Source organism: Ipomoea nil, unplaced genomic scaffold, assembly GCF_001879475.1.
Source record: "Ipomoea nil cultivar Tokyo-kokei standard unplaced genomic scaffold, Asagao_1.1 scaffold0146, whole genome shotgun sequence".
In the NCBI taxonomy this organism is placed as follows: domain Eukaryota; kingdom Viridiplantae; phylum Streptophyta; class Magnoliopsida; order Solanales; family Convolvulaceae; genus Ipomoea; species Ipomoea nil.
In genome coordinates this window covers 1,240,616-1,250,374 of record NW_017616574.1, presented here as the reverse complement: position 1 = coordinate 1,250,374, position 9,759 = coordinate 1,240,616, and positions in this window count along the sequence as shown.

Here is a 9,759-nt window from a genome sequence, read left to right as displayed (position 1 = left end):
TGGCATTGTTAACAGTAACTAACAGCTTTTAAGGATTCTCCTAATCTTATCCATTTCCATATATTAGTGGTTATGCTGATCGGCTATATGACATACAGCGTAGATAACTAGGATCTTGCTCCCATTAATATTGTACTTCAATTCTCTGTTTTTTTTTTTATTAATTATCTTTAGAACTATATTAAATATAATGTCACACAAATTATATTATATGTAATGGTTTCTCGTATGAGACCTAATAACTTACCATTGGACTATTGAGAGAAATGAATAAGACAATTAAGAATGGTATATATAAATAAGACTTTAAGTAGCTAGTACGTTTTTATATCATACAGTTTTTTTATTGATATATAAGTAAATAATTGTGCTATACAATATCCTAGAGCAATATACTTATTCCTGCATAAGAACACGTTCTTTATAATTATGTGATTTATATTAGATAAACAGAGCTAATTTCACTATCTTCTATGCCAAAGGTCATGTTTTCCAATTTGTGACATCATATCGTTGGACATATTTGAGTAACTCACACGTTACTATATCTTAGATAATCATTCATAACTGTGTTTATTTGTCACAATTCATTCAAATTTTAATTTCTGAGTTGATATTGCTGGACCAATATCCCACCTAAAACCAACGTCCAGAATCGTGGGAACTAATGTACCTCGTGCGGTTCTGTCAGCAGCCATTTTAGCTGTCTATCAGCAGCGGTCCTGTTACGTTGCTGCTTCAGTCACAGATGTCACTGGGCCCCACATCCCAATACGCCTTTAATTTATTAATTAATTAGCATGCCTATATTATGCTTTTCGAAGAAAACTGTAAGCAATATCTAAGAAACTTATTGTCAACATATGAGAAATTTAATGTAAGCAATAAAAAATTCATTATTATTATTATTATTAGCATGCTTTCAACCCACTATTTTTATTGCCCTTTTGCTGCCATTTGGCAACAAAAGCTACTTTTTAAATATTTTATTAGTTTATATGTATTTATTTATTAAAAAATATATAAATTTATAATTGTAATGAGAAAGTGGGTCCATTTTTTAAAGTGAGAGAATATTGCAAGAATATAGGATTTACTTTTGAATGTGAGATGCAGAGTAAGAATAGCCTAAATACCTAATCCTTAGATCAGAGGTACATAATATTGTTTTACACTCATGACTCAATTATAAGAGATACTTTGTATAGAGAGTAGACAGTAGAGAGTAGACTGATTGTCTGTGGTGAAAAAGTAATTGCATATTCCAGTGTAAGGTAAAATAATTAACGCTGTTTTAATACAAATCATTGAACTCATTTGTTTGTGAAGTCAGGTATGATGCAAGGAAACCTTTAGGAAAGAAATGTTTTTACATTGGAAATTTACTAGAAACTTTTTCAAAACATTTCAAGATCGTGTTTGTAATTTTAAAAAGTTTGGGATGCGTTAAAAAAAATGTTTTAGGGGTAAAATTGAAAAAAAAAAAAAGTAAAGTCAATAGAAACGTAATTATTAGTCATTATCCTAATCTGTATTTTAAAAAAAAAAAATTATATAATGTATATGTATACGCTTATACTCCTTATAATGTATAATAAACTAGTAAAACTTATGCATATTTAAGAAAAAATATTTATAAATATGCACTTTTTAAAAAATATTTACATGTTTTCACTTATTTTTCTTATTTTCTAAAATTTTTAAAAATTTTCATTTCTCTCTTGTTTGGTAAAATAGTTAGCTTATCAGTCAATTTTGACTTATTTGATCATTATTAAATGTTTAAAAAATCATTATAAAGTGTTTGAAAAAACTTATTGCTCCAACACACTAAAATTCAAAAAGCTACTCAACGTTACTTTTTTGATAAGTTTTTTGAGAAAGTCATTTTGCATATAATTAACTATCAGCTAAAAGCTAATTTACCAAACATTTTTTTACAATAAATTAATATTATCAACTAGTTAAACTCACTAATTCAATCAACTAACAGCTATTTACCAAACATGACACCCGTATTTCTTGTTTTCTATTTTCATTTTCCGTGTTGATAGGTGATTTTGTACTGTCGTAAGTTAGTTATTGCTTCTTTTTTTTTTTTAAGAAAAAGAATATATTAATTTTTGAATTAGTGTTCAACTATGATGACATTTTTTATTTAGTGCATTAATTAATAATTTGCACACTGTTAGCTGATCATTGAAAATCAAGAAATATAATCATAGTTGAACCCTGAGTTTAGAATTAACTCTAAAGATATTGAATTGAATACTCATAAATTAGTTTTTTTTTTTAAAGACCAAATCATTGACTTTATTTTAATAAAACAAAAGTATGCTATTTTAACCCTGAATCACACATATACACAAATATATGTTCATGATATGACATTTTTATAAAACTATTCATTACTTTTCAATTTTTTAACATAACCAAAGTACCAAACTATAAAAATGTTTTTTTTTTTTTTTAGATTTTCTAATTAAATAATAGAATACTAATTTTTTTGTTTTATTCCTCACTATCTTCAATTTATTATTTCGATCTATCCCCATTTTGATTCCTCAATCTTCAATAATCTCCTTCTTCTTCTAAAATGTTAAATCCCAATCTCGGCCTGATAGTACATTTGGGAAGATGTAAATCATGGTGTTTCAATGAATCAGCAGACAAGGCCAAATGTCGGTGCACACAAAGGATCTGTCCATTTTGAGCATAATCCCCACCATGGACCGAGCCAATGGGGGCAGAGGGGTCAGCTGCCCCCTCTCACCCCACCCCCACCCCATATATAATCTTTGTATGTATATATGTATATATGTATATATATATAGTACATGTTTAAATATTAGTATATAAAAAACTATTAATTATCAATAAGAAATGAGTTAGATTAGTTGGTAGGCCATGTTTTTTGTTATAATAAAGGTTAGGGGTTTGATTCCGTTGGCTATTAATATTCAAATTAATTAATTATATTTTGTTATGAATATTTTTATAAAGTTTTGATGTGTTTTATTTTTCCTCACATCAAATAATATTTACACCTATATTTTTTAGGTAATTTATTTATTTATTTTATAAATATCTCTTTTATTTTAATGTTTCGCCTTTACTGAAAAAAAATTCTGAATTCGTCCCTCTCCCCTCTCCCCTCAACAGAATTCCTGGCTCCGTCCTTGATCCCCACACTATCACTACCGAAGTTCAAACCTTAGCTTCTTCTACCAAATACTGCATACTGAACCAGTGAGCTAAAACCCATGTGGGCTTCAATAATCTTCTTGGAGAATGTATTTGGAAGTCCAATCCAAGTCTAGTTATTCACTGGTAATAATGCTTTTTAGCTTTAGTACCAATATATATTGATAATATAAATAGTATATACGGTTATATATATATATATATATATATATATATATATATATATATATATATATGGAATCTTTTTATATATATATTGAATCAACAAAAAGAATTAATGGCTTAACAAAACGGAAATACAAGCAGGTGGGCTAACACCCCACGACCCTGAGACAGACAAAGAAACAGTCGTCCGAGCAAGCTCATGACCTACTTGATTCGTTGTTCTCTTGACATGGCGAACCTTAACGGTCCCTATGTCACTAGTAATCGACCGACATTGTTTAACTAACAACCCAACATACGAAAAATCCAACGAACAAGAATTGAAAGCATTACAAAAATTTAAACAATCAGACTCAATGATTATCATGCTATAACGCAGATCTTTCAACAAAGTGAGAGTCTCCTTGACTGCAAGAGATTCCGCCATGAACGGATCACGATCACACTGCAAACGACCACTTCGTGCTGCCACAAACCGACCCTCATGATCACGAACTACAACGCCGTAACCAACTCCGTCTGAAAGAACCGCAGCATCCACATTGCACTTAAGAGCACTGTGAGGCGGAGGTTCCCAGTTGGATGAGACGCCTCCAACACTCCCAGTACAAGTAGCGACTGTGAATGCCTCTTTCCATACTGCCTGCAACGCATGCACCTGGGCATTCATGTTCTGTACAACAGGAGTTGTATTTCTCCATAGAATATCGTTGCGCGTCTCCCAAACCACCCAAATGATGGCTGCCAACCGGACTGCGGACTCCACTGACGAGGACCCCAACACCGCCTCCATGAACTCCTGTAGGCACCGTCCTTGCAGAATGTCATCTACCGCCCATAATCTCTGCGCAAACCTGCACTCACAAAAGATATGCTCCACTGATTCGAACATGAAATCGCAAAACAGGCAGCCTTATCCTACCCACACCCTCTTCGATTTTAGAGTCTCGCGAATAGGTAGAATGCCTCTTGCACAACGCCAGAGCAGATTCCTCACTTTGGGAGGGACCGGAAGCGACCAGAGTGCTTTTCAAGCCTGGAAATCGGTAACTGCCGTATTCAGATATCCAGTCAAAGTGAGCAACTGATACCCATGCTTTGCCGTACACCCCTCTTAAGTCCACGAATCCTTAAACTGTACATTCACAGGAGTTGCAAGAATTCGGTGAACATCACTTTCTTGAAATAGATCACGAACAATCTCGACATCCCAGTTGCCATGCTCGTCTAAGAGACCATTCACCCTAGCTTCCTGAAGAGCTTCGATACAAGGAGAGATTTACTTAATTAGTATTCACAGGATCGGCCAGCCAACCCCACCCCCATATCTTGGTGTCTTTCCCGTTACCAACCCGTCGGGCAACCCTCAATCGCAGGACCTTCTGACCCATCACGATACTACGCCAAACAAAGCTATGATTCCCTCCTAACTATGCTTCCATGAAGTCACACTTGGGGTAATATTTGGCCTTCAACAACCAGCCAACCAAAGAGTCAGGATAAATCAATAAACGCCAATCCTGTTTGGCTATGAGTGCTAAATTAAATTCCCGAAGTCGCTTAAAACCCAATCCACCCTTATCTTTTGGCTCGCACATACGAGACCAACTCAACCAATGAATTCCCCTTTGACCTGATCCACCCCCTCCCCACCAATAACGGTTAAAAAGCTTCTCAATGGTGTTACAAACACGACTTGGTAACAAAAAGACTGACATGGTAAAAATAGGCAGCACTTGGGCAATGCTTTTAAGCAAAATCTCTTTACCTACCTTAGAAAGATATTTGTGCTGCCATGCCCCTATACGGTCCCAGACTCTTTCCTCAATGTACCGAAAAGTAGCAGTCTTATTCCATCCTAAGACCGATGGAAGCCCAAGATAACGACCTAAATCCCCCGCAATACGAACCCCCACACGCTCAGCAACCAAGCACCTCATCCCTTTCGTAGTATTCACACTGAACACAACATTTGATTTTTCATAATTTATTAACTGCCCCGATACCAAGCTATACATATCCAAACATTCTCTCACCTTCCTGGCCTCAGTCTCATTAGCCCTGAAAAAAAGTAAATTGTCATGAGCAAAGAACAGGTGTGATATGGCCGGCGCCCCCCGTACCACCCTCACACCATGAATGTCCCACATGCCTCTGCCTGTTGAAGAAGAATAGATAACCCCTCCGCATAGAGAATGAACAGATAAGGGGATAATGGGTCCCATTGACGGATCCCTCTCGTGGGACAGACATTGCCTATTGCCTCCCTGTTAACTTGAATATAATAGTTAACCGAAGAGACACACAACAATAGGATTTCCACCCACTCCCGCGCAAACCCCATCGCTACCAACATACCTTCTAGAAAACACCACTCCATTCTATCGTACGCTTTAGTCATGTCTAGCTTCAGCGCCACAAGTCTTACGACACAAGAAGTGGCCAATTTCCCCCGCTATAATAATGTTGTCCGTCAAAAGTCTTTCAGGGACAAAGGCACTCTGGGTCTGTGACAACACATGCCCCAGAATTCCTTTCAGCATATTGGCCAACATTTTAGCTAACACTTTGTAAGCCACGTTGCATAGCGCAATCCGGGCTCAGGTCAGACACTCTCTCAGGATTCTATATTTTTTGTTTATTTACTAAAAAATTTGTAAACCAGTTCAAACTGTGAAGATAAAGCTGGTTCAAATTAGGAATGCAATAGACACTCTCACAAGAAGTCGAATTTGAAACTTTGTAATTAAAACAAATGGAAATAATAATAAATAATTCATACTTATTTTTCGAGATTGGGCTTCAATTTTGCTAAAATATCGAGGAGGCCCCTGAACCCACCCCTTTATAATAAGCATCCTCTTCCCTGATTCATTTACACATTCTTTCCTCAGCTCCACTACCCTTATGGAGACTGGAGGGTTCTGCTCTCCACAGCTCCACCTTCCTTCCTTGCTCATCATCCCCAGATCTCAACATTTTCTTCATGCTTTTGTATTATACTCATATGAACGCCCTTAAATCTCTACGTTAGCTATTAAATTAGCTGCCTTTTTAATTTTCTTATTTCATTTTTTCTTCTTTTGTTCCTCCCCTTGATTTTTGTTGCCTGGGGAGGCAATAATGTTTTAATTCTCTGTTTCTTCCTTCTCTTTCTCTCTCTCTCTCTCTCTCTTGTTTTAGCTGTATTTTTCTCTGTTTGTGTGTTTGAATATATATATTTCAGTGAAACTCTCTGGGAATTCTCATCCATGGAAGATCCTTTCCAGAATCAGGCGAAGAAGAAGAAGAAGAACATAAGCCTTCCACCGAAACGGGGCCAGGTTAAAGCTCAAATTTTTAAGAGCATTGCTGGGGGGATATCGTCATCAATAGCCTCGGTTTTTCGGAACCGGAGAGAAGGCAGTACCACCAGCACGAGCGCCGCCTCCACTGCCGCGCCGCCGAGTCCTCACACTTCCGACGGCGGCGGGAATTGATGATCATCAGATCAGATCAGATCAGGTTCTTCTATGAATTAGGCCAGTTTCTTAATTACTCTCCTTGGTCGCCTTTTTCCATGGTTATTTATAAGATGGAAGAAGGCAGATCAGACGAGACCAGATTTCTGTTGTTTTAGATTGAACAGAGTCGTTTGTCGTCTACGTAGTCCCTTTCCTCTGTGTCGTTTCTTCCAAAGTCCTGTCTTGGTTTTATATAGGAGATGATAGGGTTTGGAAGAAAGAATGTTTTTAATATTTTCTATGTATTTTAAGGTTGTGTTGTGCTTTTAATTCCTGTAATATCTGATGTATATTTATCTACATAATGCAAGATTTCCCTTTTGTTTCCTGTAATTTGGATTGTATACATTTCTGGGCATGTCTGCTTTTCAGTTTTCTCTCACATCCAACATATTCTATATTCTTTAATTTTGTGTATTTTTTTTTTTAATACATTAAGATTCAGTTTATATCAAATTAATCTTAAATCCTCAATATTTCTCTTTAATAGTTATTAAAAGAGGTAAATTTATCAGTTTTGGGTTGCCACCTTATAATTTGTCTTATTTTCATGGGTGCAGTGGTGTATTTCTCCTATTAGCCTTGTTGGGATGTTTACCGGCACGCGGCACCACCAGTGTTGTTTCCTTGAATTGTCCATATCTTCTTTAATATTATGTTAGTTGGTAGGCAGCCAAATTCACACACTTTAATTTGTATTCTCCATTTTCTAGACTCCAATGATCTTTGACTTTGTCACTATGAAAAGAATTTGGTAAAAAAAGTAAATCATAAAAAAGGTAGCTGAAAAGTTAGAAGTTACAATCTGAAAATTGAAGAGCACTTAATTAACTAATTATGTTTAAAAGTATTTGGTAAAATTAGTTTGTTAATAAGTTAATAAACGTAAAAAGATTAAAAATGACATTTTCATAAAATTTAAATGATGAGATTATTATATTATTTTTATATTTATTAAATATATGAGATATATTTAATTTATAAAAAAAATTATTTTTATAATATATATGAGATATATATTAAATTAAAATAAAAGAAAAAAAGTTTTTAATTAGTAAGGGTAAATGATTCATTTATTTATGAACGGACGAAATTGAAGTTAATTAGAACTTTAAGGGGTACGGTTGACGAGTGGTGAAGAGTTGCGGAAGAGGATAAATAAAAATATAGGAGAAAGAGAAAAAATCAAAACAATTTTAATTGGGAAGAGTAAAAGATGTCATTTATTTAAAATAATAAGGATAAAAATGGAAAAAAGTTAGGAAGCTCCTAGCTTATTTCTGAAACGCTAGTCCTGTTTGGTAAATGACTGTTAGCTGTTAGCTGATTGATTATGTTAATTAGAGGGTATAATTAGTTGATAACATTAGCTGTTGTAGAAAAGTGTTTGGTAAATTAGCTGTTAGCTTATAGCTGTTTAGTATAATTTCTTTTCTGAAAAAGCTAATTGAAAAAGTTGCTTAGAGTAACTTTTTGAATTTTAGCATTTTGGAGTTGCAAAAAACTAATTAACCAAATACTTATATTGATATTTTAACTAAATCAAACAATTAATATTGATTAAATAAGACAAAATTGGCCTATTGCAAAAAAATAATTAATCAAACACTTATATTGATATTTTAACTAAATCAAACAATTAATATTGGTCAAATAAGATAAAATTGGCCTATAGGTCAATATTTTACCAAACAGGGCCGCTATCTAAGTAGTTTTTTCAAAATAAGATATTATTTTAAGCTACTAGCTTATTTTGGAAAAGCTTATTACTAGATTAAAATGAGTTATAAGATTCAAAAAAAGCCACTTCAACCATTTATGGGTACTATCACTGCAACGAAAATTTGGTGAGGAAAGTGAATTAAGAAATATACTTTAACTATTTATTGATATTGTAATTATAGTATTTGAACACCGGTACTTATATTAGAGTTTTAATTAGGGTGAAGTGTCAAATAGCACCCTGAACCAATTGCTATATGTCATCCCGCACCCTATACTTACATAAATGATTATTCGAATCACAAACTAAAAAAAATTATCTACCTAGCCTTTTAATAGGTTTTCCTGTTGCTTTGATGACATGGATCCGGTTAAAGTATGACGTAGAAGCTAATTAGCCTTTTAGATTTTTTTTTTTAGCTGTACAGATTTTAGATTTACAGATTTTAAATTATATTTCCACAGTTTCCACATTTCTAGTTTCCACAATGTAGCTGTACAGATTTAAAAAATTTTTTTTCTTGTCTTTGCCCTTTGAATTATATAATTAAGGGTGATGTAATTAAGGGGCTAATACTAATATATTCCAGTATAGCATTCCACTGTTACATGAAGCGAAAGCCAAATCGCGGCGCTTAGATTCGCTTCGCTTCTCACTAAGGTTTCGCTTCGCTTCTCACTTTGCGCTTCGCGATTAAGGATTAGGAAATGGATTCTCTGGGTAGGGATTGAAATTGATTTTTCAAATTTTCTTATATTACATTTCTTCTCCCAATTTTCCTATATTACATTAAATTGATGAATGGATGCCACATATTCTCAAATTGCTGCCACATCTACAAAAAAACACACATCTATGCCAAATCACCTCCACATCACCAACTTATTACCTTTAACTTGAAGGTTACCTGTAAAAAAGGCTAGGTGAACAATTTTTTTTTGGTTTGTGAATCGAATAATCACTTATGTAAGATTAGGGTGCAAGATGACATTTCGTTGTTGGTTCATGGTGTTATTCGACACTTGAGCCTTTTAATTATTTTTGAACTGATCAGCTAATTAAGTTATATCTCGAATATTATATTGGATATAATTGACGGTGAAAGTGGTTTTTTTTGAGATAGTTAAGTTTAAAACTAAAGGCCATTTGTTTTAATAATAAAAA